This window comes from Equus quagga, chromosome 4 (assembly GCF_021613505.1).
Source record: "Equus quagga isolate Etosha38 chromosome 4, UCLA_HA_Equagga_1.0, whole genome shotgun sequence".
In the NCBI taxonomy this organism is placed as follows: Eukaryota; Metazoa; Chordata; class Mammalia; order Perissodactyla; family Equidae; genus Equus; species Equus quagga.
In genome coordinates this window covers 136729243-136737219 of record NC_060270.1, presented here as the reverse complement: position 1 = coordinate 136737219, position 7977 = coordinate 136729243, and the positions used below count along the sequence as shown (strand labels likewise).

Sequence of the window (7977 nt, the reverse complement as noted above, 5' to 3'; positions counted from 1 at the left end):
GCTATCACGTTGGGTTCACCATCTTCTTGGAAGAGGTCTGAGGTGGCGATAGAGTTAACGCAATCCAATCCTTGCCTGTGAGGGAGAGCTTGGCACTGGTTATACAGCTCCTCATTGCCAGGGCGGCCCTGTTCTCCAACATCCTCCGCTCCCTCCCCCCAATAAAATGACCCATTTAAACCAGATTTTTCTTAATAACAAGCTTCCTACTAAATGGCCTCAGCTGTGCTTGTTGATTTATGGGGCTTAGAAAGCACTGCTCAGCCGTGCCCCTCCTGGTTTGTCCAAGGGCCTGGGGACATCGTAGGAGGGCAGAAGCCCCCTTCCAAACAGCAGATCCAGGGGGTGCTTCTTTTTTCCTTCTTAATATTTTAATTATGAAAATGTTCAAACACATAAAATTAGAGAAATAATATAACGGAACCCCTTAAACCATCACCTTGCGAGTCTTGTTTTATCTGCTTCTCCCCGTTTCCCAAACTGTCCCTACCAGCTACATTATTTTAAATTAAATCTAAAACATTTTATCATTTCACTCATTTCGGCGTATTTTCTAAGAGATAAAGGCTATCTGGTCTTTTAACATAACCGCAGTAACATGGTCGCATCTAAAAATGATAACAGGAATTCCTTAATACTGTGTAATATCCACTCAGTGTTCAAATTTTCTTGATTGCCCATAAGTTTTTAATATTTGTCTCATTTAAGTTGGGATTTAGTCAGTGTTCTCAGTTGCATTTGATTAATACGACTTCTGTTTCTTTTTAACCTATAACAGCTCCTCTCCTCTCTTTTTTTCAGGGGCATCTTGGCGGAGACAAGTGCCCAGAACATCCAGGAAATCCTGAAGGCCCCTTGTCAGTGGAGACTGGCCTTTAGCAAGGGTCAAGTTATTTATTCCCTTGGGTGTGGCCCTAACCCACAGGTCCTCAGAACATCTTAAGAAGGTTAAATCATCTTATCCCAGCTCTGTGTGCAATAATGGAGCCTACAGTGCGGAGCAGTTACCAACCCACTCACCCCAATAATGTTTCATACTTGTTAGCCCACAGTATTTACCACCACCCACTAGAATGGGTCCTTTACCTCCCTACTTTTCAGAGGAGGAGATGAGGAGATGGAAGAATCTGTTCTATTCTTTCTGATCAGCGGTGTTGGCTTTGAAATCAGGTTGTCTGATGGACGCACCCACTTCTTAACTGCGGAGAGACCCTGCCTCAGGTGCAAGGCCTCCTGTGCCACCAGGGCCTTGCTGGGTGCCAGGCTCCTCTCTGGCAGGCCCGGCAAGGAAAGGTGAGAAATCTTGATCAGCAGGATGTGTCTGCAGCCCTGGGGGAGGGGAGCGCCAAGAGGCAGCCGGGAGGCAGAGAACACAGGGCTCCGGGGCTTGTGCGGACCCCCTTTGTCCGGGCTGGGCTCCTGCCCATCCCCAGAGTTCCCCCAGGGAGGCTGCACACAGGCCTCCCCGCCTCCTCTCTTTCACAAGTCCACACAAACCATCATTACCACACTCTCTCAAGCCCACACAAATACCACATCCACATGCCCTCAGACCCACACTGCTCAGCTTGCAGGCCAGCCCCCACACGGCTCTTTCCTACAAGCACGTGCTTGCCTACACACACCTCACTGTGCTGAATAAACACAGAGCTGGAGGCCATGGGGAGGCGAGAAGGGTGGTGTTTTCCCCATGGCAGCCAGAAGTAAAGGCTACCTGACCTCAGATAGAAAGGTGTCTGCCTGTCTCTCTCTAGCTATCTAGCTATCTCTATCTATCTATCTATCTATCTATCTATCTATCTATCTATTTATCTATCTATCTTCATCTTTAACAGGTCTTCTCTGGTTCTGGAAAAGGCAAAGGCTTTGGAGCTCCTGGTTTCTGTAGGCCCAGGGAGTCTGGAAGGAGCTGGAGGGTGAGTGAGTGAGGCCAGCGTGGGGAGGCTGGAGTTGGGTGAGAAGCCGGCTGGTTAAACAGGGCTAATCAAATTCCCTTCATCTGAAGGAGGGGAGCTCTCATGTGTGGTTCCAAGAGATAGGAAAACACCAACTGCTAGCAAGATAATCCAATTTCCTTTCCCCCTTTCTCAGAAGGGGACAGCCCTGGCCCTCCCGCTCCAACTTCCCGCTGCGCCTCAGTCTGGCTAGAACTCTTTACCCCTCCAGCAGAATTCATATCAAAGCCTCAGCCCCCCAGGGTTCATTAGGAGGCATTTATTTTTGCATATTCTTGGCGAGCAGGGGGGAGGATAACTTGATTCGCAATGCAAATTGCTTGGCCCTAATTTCAACTCTCCCTCCCTTCTCACGGGGAGAGTTTGCAGGTCATTAAAAATATATGATTGCCTCCAAAATAGCACCGACAGCTGCTCTGCTGGGCAGGGCCAGGCGCTGGTGCTGCAGGGCCACCAAATGGTGTGGGGTGGCCACCGCAAATGGGGCCAGGCCTTCGCTCCTGTTCCAGCCCCTAGGCTCCAGATCACAGCAATGGTGGCTGATTCTGAGGCCAATCTGGGGACTCAGACCTACTCTGTCTTCTCCTGCTGTGGGGCGTCCGAGCTCTTGGCTTCCTCCTCTACAAAACTGAGATAAGTAAGGAGCTGGAACCGGAGCACCCGGCACATGGACGGTGAGCAATCACCTCTGCAGGGCAGGTCATTCTGCACCCCAGTCAATGACAGCCTTCCTCATCCCTCAGCCTTCCCCAGTCTGGGCTACAGGGACCCAACCAGACCAGGAGCATCACCCAGCTCTTCTGGGCATGACGAGGGTCTCACTTGGTGTGTTTCCTTCCCTTTGTTGCTATGGGAATTCAGGAGCCCCAGAACTATCCAGGCCTTTGCTTTCAGCCTAACTGATCCCATGGACACTGGTCAATGTGCAAGGGAGGGAGGATCTAAGGATGTGAGCGTTGATCAAAACCAATGCCTCTACATAAAACTAAGAAAAGATTCTAGGCCAGGCAGGAAGGAAACTGTCCCTCTGTGAGTCTGAGGCACTGACCTGGGATCCCCCACGAGGATGGAGATCCCTTTAGGCTTTGTCCGCCTGAGTCCCAGGATGCTCCAGCCGTGAACTGCAGGAATAAAGGATGTCCTTTTTATACAATAATCACATAACCCTGGAGGAGCACGGATTGGTGTGCACGATTGTTAGAGGGAGGCCGTATCTTTTGAAAGTTTAAAGTTACTTTTTAACTCAGATTTTCAAAGGTATATGGGAAAACAGTTTGGCAGTTCCTCAAAATGTCAAACAGTTACCATATGACCTAGCAATTCCACTCCTGTTTCTATACCCTAAAGAAATTAAAACATAGGGCCACATGAAAACTTGTACATAAATGTTCATGGCATCATTGTTCATAACAGCCCAAAAGTGAAAACGATCCAAATGTCCATCAAAGAATGAATGGACCATTAAAATGTTCTCCCTCTCTCTCTCTCTCTCTCTCTCTCTCTCTCTCTCACACACACACACACACACACACACACACACACTGATCCCTGCCTGCATTCCTGGTTTAGTTTCTTGAGGTTGACGAAAAAACCAGGAGTCTTCTGCACAGAAGGGGTCTGGGGCCAGGCTCACCCCAGGAGCGTGGGAAGAGAGGTCGCTTCTCCTGCTTCACCTCCTGCAGCTCCTCTCAGGTCCCCCTCCACACCCACCTTACCATCAGCATCTTCAGCTTTGCGCAGTTTGGGGCCCCTCCGTGAGTTCGTGCATCCGGGAAGTGCTCTTCTCCTGCTTCTCTGCCCGTTGACCACCTGCTTGTCTTCCAGAGCCTTCCCTGACCTTCCCTTCCCCTGGAGGCAGTTGGTCTCTGCCTCTCCCTCAGGCTGTGGTCAGCCCATGGCTGTCCCCGGGGCAGGGGACAGGCACAGGCCCTCCTGGACCGAGCTCCTCAGGCGCAGGGATGACGGCTCCCTCGCTTGGATCCTGGCACAATGCGGGACGGATAGAAGGTGCTCAGGTGATGATGGAGGGAAAAGGAAGGAGAAGGGAGAGGGACAGGGGCAAAGGGAAGTCATTTTTGTATTGTTTCCACTTTTATACAACATTTAAAAAGGAAGAAAAGGAATTCATTACAAAAGGTCTCTGAGTTCTATGTAGTTTTTTGTTGGTATGTACTTTAATTCATTAATAAAGTGGAAAAAAGAGAAACTCAGGCATATTTTACATTCTAATGAAATACAAATAGATCTGAGGATTTTAAAAACGGCTCTTTTATAGTCAATATTCATTTCTCCCCTACAGAAAAATCATTTTTCTCCCCTAGAATGACCTTGGTCCTTACTATTTCCCAGAAGATGAGATTTGATTGATCTGGGGGCTGAACATGGAGCTTCTTTTCTCTTTGTTCAGGTGGAAAGCACACACACAGTCACTCCCTTTCAAATCAGAAGGGGCTTGACTTCATTTCTTTGGTCCAAACCCATCCCTCTCAAAGCGCCCTGTGTACAAATGCATTGTTTGTGGACGTCAAAGGGCGCTCCACGTGAGTGCTGGAGATATGGGGGTTCAGGAGGCAACAGCCCCTCTTCATTAGTTAGCATTTACCAAGACTTGATAATCCTCAACTAGTCACACTGATGAGGTAATTCCCACAGGCATTGATGAGAATTGTCTGAACATAGCAGGACAGAGACTGACTTGGTAACCTCGTCCTGTCCCTGGACAGGTGTCTTTACGAGGCACTTTTTAGAACCAGGGCAGTCTGGTGCAGAGGAAGAAACAGTGACCTGATTCGTGTTCCAACTCTGTCATTAACCAGCTGTGTGACCTCGGCTGCAGCCTCAGCTGTACTATGGCTGGCTTCAATCAGGGAAAGCAAATTGATAGCACATGTGCCACCACTGATGCCCTCTGTCACCAGGGCAGACATTGCTAATCAATCCCAGGCCTTTTCCAGGGCCTGGATGGAGCTCCATGATCCCTGTGATCAACCTCCAGTTGGAGGACCAGACTGCCTTCTGAGCTGCAGCTTGTTTGCCTTGCTGGGGCTGTGTGGTCTCGGTACTGTCCTGTCCAGGGCGAACGTTCAATAATTTCAAGCATTACAGCTATTTGTTTTGTTGTGGCAACCACCACCAACAGACTCCATAAAATTGTGCTATTCCATTCCAAGGATCACAAAGAATTTCTCTCCTCAAAACACTCCTAAGAAACAGGAAAATAAGTGTTCCGTTCCAACCGTCCCAGAGGTTGAGGCTGCCTGAAAGAAAGGGGCAGCCTAGATACTCTAAAACAAGTTCTGAGCTGGGCTGAAAACAAAGGCAGCCCTGCAAACACTTTCTCCCTCCTCCCTCAGCATTCGGGGCCAGGAGCCAGTCCTTCTGTCCGAAGGGGAATTCCTATAGGAGCTAATGAGAACTTGGCATTACAATGAATAGGTTCCTCTCATACACTGCTGGTGAGAACGTGAAACGGTGCCACTGCTTTGGAAAACAGTCTGGCAGTTCTTCAAATTATTCAACATAGAGATACCACGTGACCCAGCAAAGCCGCTCCTAGGTATATACCCAAGAGAAACAAAACATACGTCCACATAAAACCTTGTATATGAATGTTCTTAGTAGCATTGTCCATAATAACTCAAAAGTAGAAAGAACCAAAATGTCCACCAACTGTTGGATGGATGAGTAAAACGTGCTATATCCACAAAATGGGATATTCTTCAGCCTTAATAAGGAGGGAAGTACTGATGTACACATAGATGAAACTTGAAACCATTATACCAAGTGAAAGAAGCCAGTCACAAAAGACCACAAATTGCATGATTTCATTTATATGAAATGTCCAGAATAGGCAAATCTATAAAGGCAGAAAGTAGATCAGTGCTTGCCTGAGGGGGCTGTGCAGCTGGGGGTGACGGCTAAGGGCCATGAGGTTTCTTTTTTGGGTGACGAAAATGTTCTGAAATGGATTGTGGTGTTGGTTGCACAACGCTGTGAATATAACAAAAGCCATCGAACTGTTCACTTTAAATGAGTGAATTATTTCTCAAGAAATCTGTTAAAAAACAAAGCAGTTATATTAAATTTTTTTTAAAAAATAAAATGAATAGGTTCCAGTTTTGAGGAAATCTTAACGTGGCAAGCTAAAGGTGGTTTTGCGTTTGTGTGTGTCTGTGGGTGTGTGCCCTAATAGTGACAATAAAATAACATCCTACAAAGTGTCCGACGATCTTCTGGTGATTAACACGACTAAACACTGATTTGACTGTTTAAAGTTTGACTAATGTGTCCCAATCCATCCCTAACCCCTTTAACTTGCTGATTAAAAAATGGAAAAATATATATTTAGCCCTCAGTGGGGACCCCGCGGCACGATCACGCCTGTCTCCTCCTTACAAACCTTCAATCCCTCTTGTTTGCCCACGAAAGACAGAACACACACACAACTCTTTTGAAGTGCTCCGACTTAACGTGCCACATCCGTCATCTCTTGGCAGTTTCCCGAATGCTGTCTCTTCTCTAGCCCTTCAGAGCGGTGCTCCCCTGCAGTCGGGTCTTCCCATGCAGTTCCACACCCCGTGCCTTCCCGGACGTGCTTCCCTCCGTCCTGTACGCCTCGCTCCATCCGCTCTTCTCTGACTCATCTGGCAAAATTCAGCTCACGCCTCAGGAAGCTAAGGCCTCTGGGCAGCCTCGTCTGGAAGCCCAGGCAGGTTACTTGTGCCCATAAGTCTGTACAAATGTCATTGCTTGACTCATGCCCTGTGATTCTCCGTTGACTTGTCCATCTCCCCCACGCCGCTGTGAGCGCCTCGGGGGCAGGGACGAGGTCGCAGAGATTCATGAATTCCCAGGGCCCAGCAGCATGCTGGATGCGAGGTGGACCCTCAGAACATACGTGAATGGGTAAATATGCAGTGGCCCTCGGCTTGGGACAGTAAAACTGCGTTATTTTAGTAGGTTATATGTTTTTTTTTTTCTTTTGTAATGGAGGAGAGGCAACCAGGTTCATGAATAAACAGAACCTTCAAGAATTTGGTTCCATTCCAATAATTGCTTTTTCTCCAAAAATCCAGTTGTTGTATGGAATGTAGACACATCACCCACCTCATTAGGGATGGCTCCTCCCTCCTCAGGGTGACCTTTTCCGGTGCTGAGGAAAACTCTTGCTCATCTCAGTTTGTAGAAGGTGGAGAAAACAGTGGAAAGTACAGTGTCTGGATCTAATCCTGACTAATGAGGAGGAAGTGGTTGGAGCAGTGATGGAAACTTCGAGAGAAAACCACCACACGGCTATTTGTTCACCACCGACAGCGTGAGTCTACAGCTGGGCCCACGCATGCAGTGGCCCCGACAGCTCACCCCAATAAACGTGTAGTTAGAAATCACGTGTGTACTGCTGCGTTAATTGTACATGTGCAAAATCCTGCAAGGGTTTATACATACATGTATATACACACACATATACATACACAATGTATATAATCCTGTGTGAATTTGAAGTTGTATATTTAATAAGTACTTATATTTATTAACATGTATATAATGATATTATAATATAATATTATACAAGTGCAATAATATTCGCATATATTCTAATTTTTTTCCAGCAGCTTAAAGAGTTCAGCTCCGTGTTGCCACTCCCCTCCCACGCTGCCTCCCTTGGGGGCGACGGATCTAACTCCGCACAGCCCCAGGAAGCAGAGCGTACTCTTCCTGCTGAAGGATGAGAAAAATGGGCTCCGTGAGTCATGGGAGAGCCCCAAGCCCCACAGCCAGCAGATGACAGAGCCAGGCCCCCAGCCGCCCTGGCTAAAGTCGCATGCTTGTTCCTCCTGCCCCGGCTGCAGGGGAGGATGCCGGGAGTGGCGGTGGGAGGCGCATGGGAAGAGGCTGGAAGAAACTGGAAGGGCAGTGACAAGTTGTGCAGAGCCAGAAATGGTGTGTAAATCATTTAGAAACAAGTGGGAACTGATCCTCATCCCCCTCCGAAAATATTGGAGCATGCGAGAATAAGAGTCTC

At 48.0% G+C, this 7977-nt stretch overlaps 1 long non-coding RNA gene across 1 annotated transcript; it reads left to right on the top strand.

Annotated features, from left to right (window-relative positions):
* The first annotated feature begins 1673 nt into the window (after positions 1-1673).
* LOC124237895 (uncharacterized) lies at positions 1674-7024 on the top strand. The gene is made up of 3 exons (XR_006888175.1): positions 1674-1732; positions 1836-1916; positions 6452-7024. It is a non-coding gene; the product is annotated as an uncharacterized LOC124237895 (long non-coding RNA).
* Positions 7025-7977: the final 953 nt, after the last annotated feature.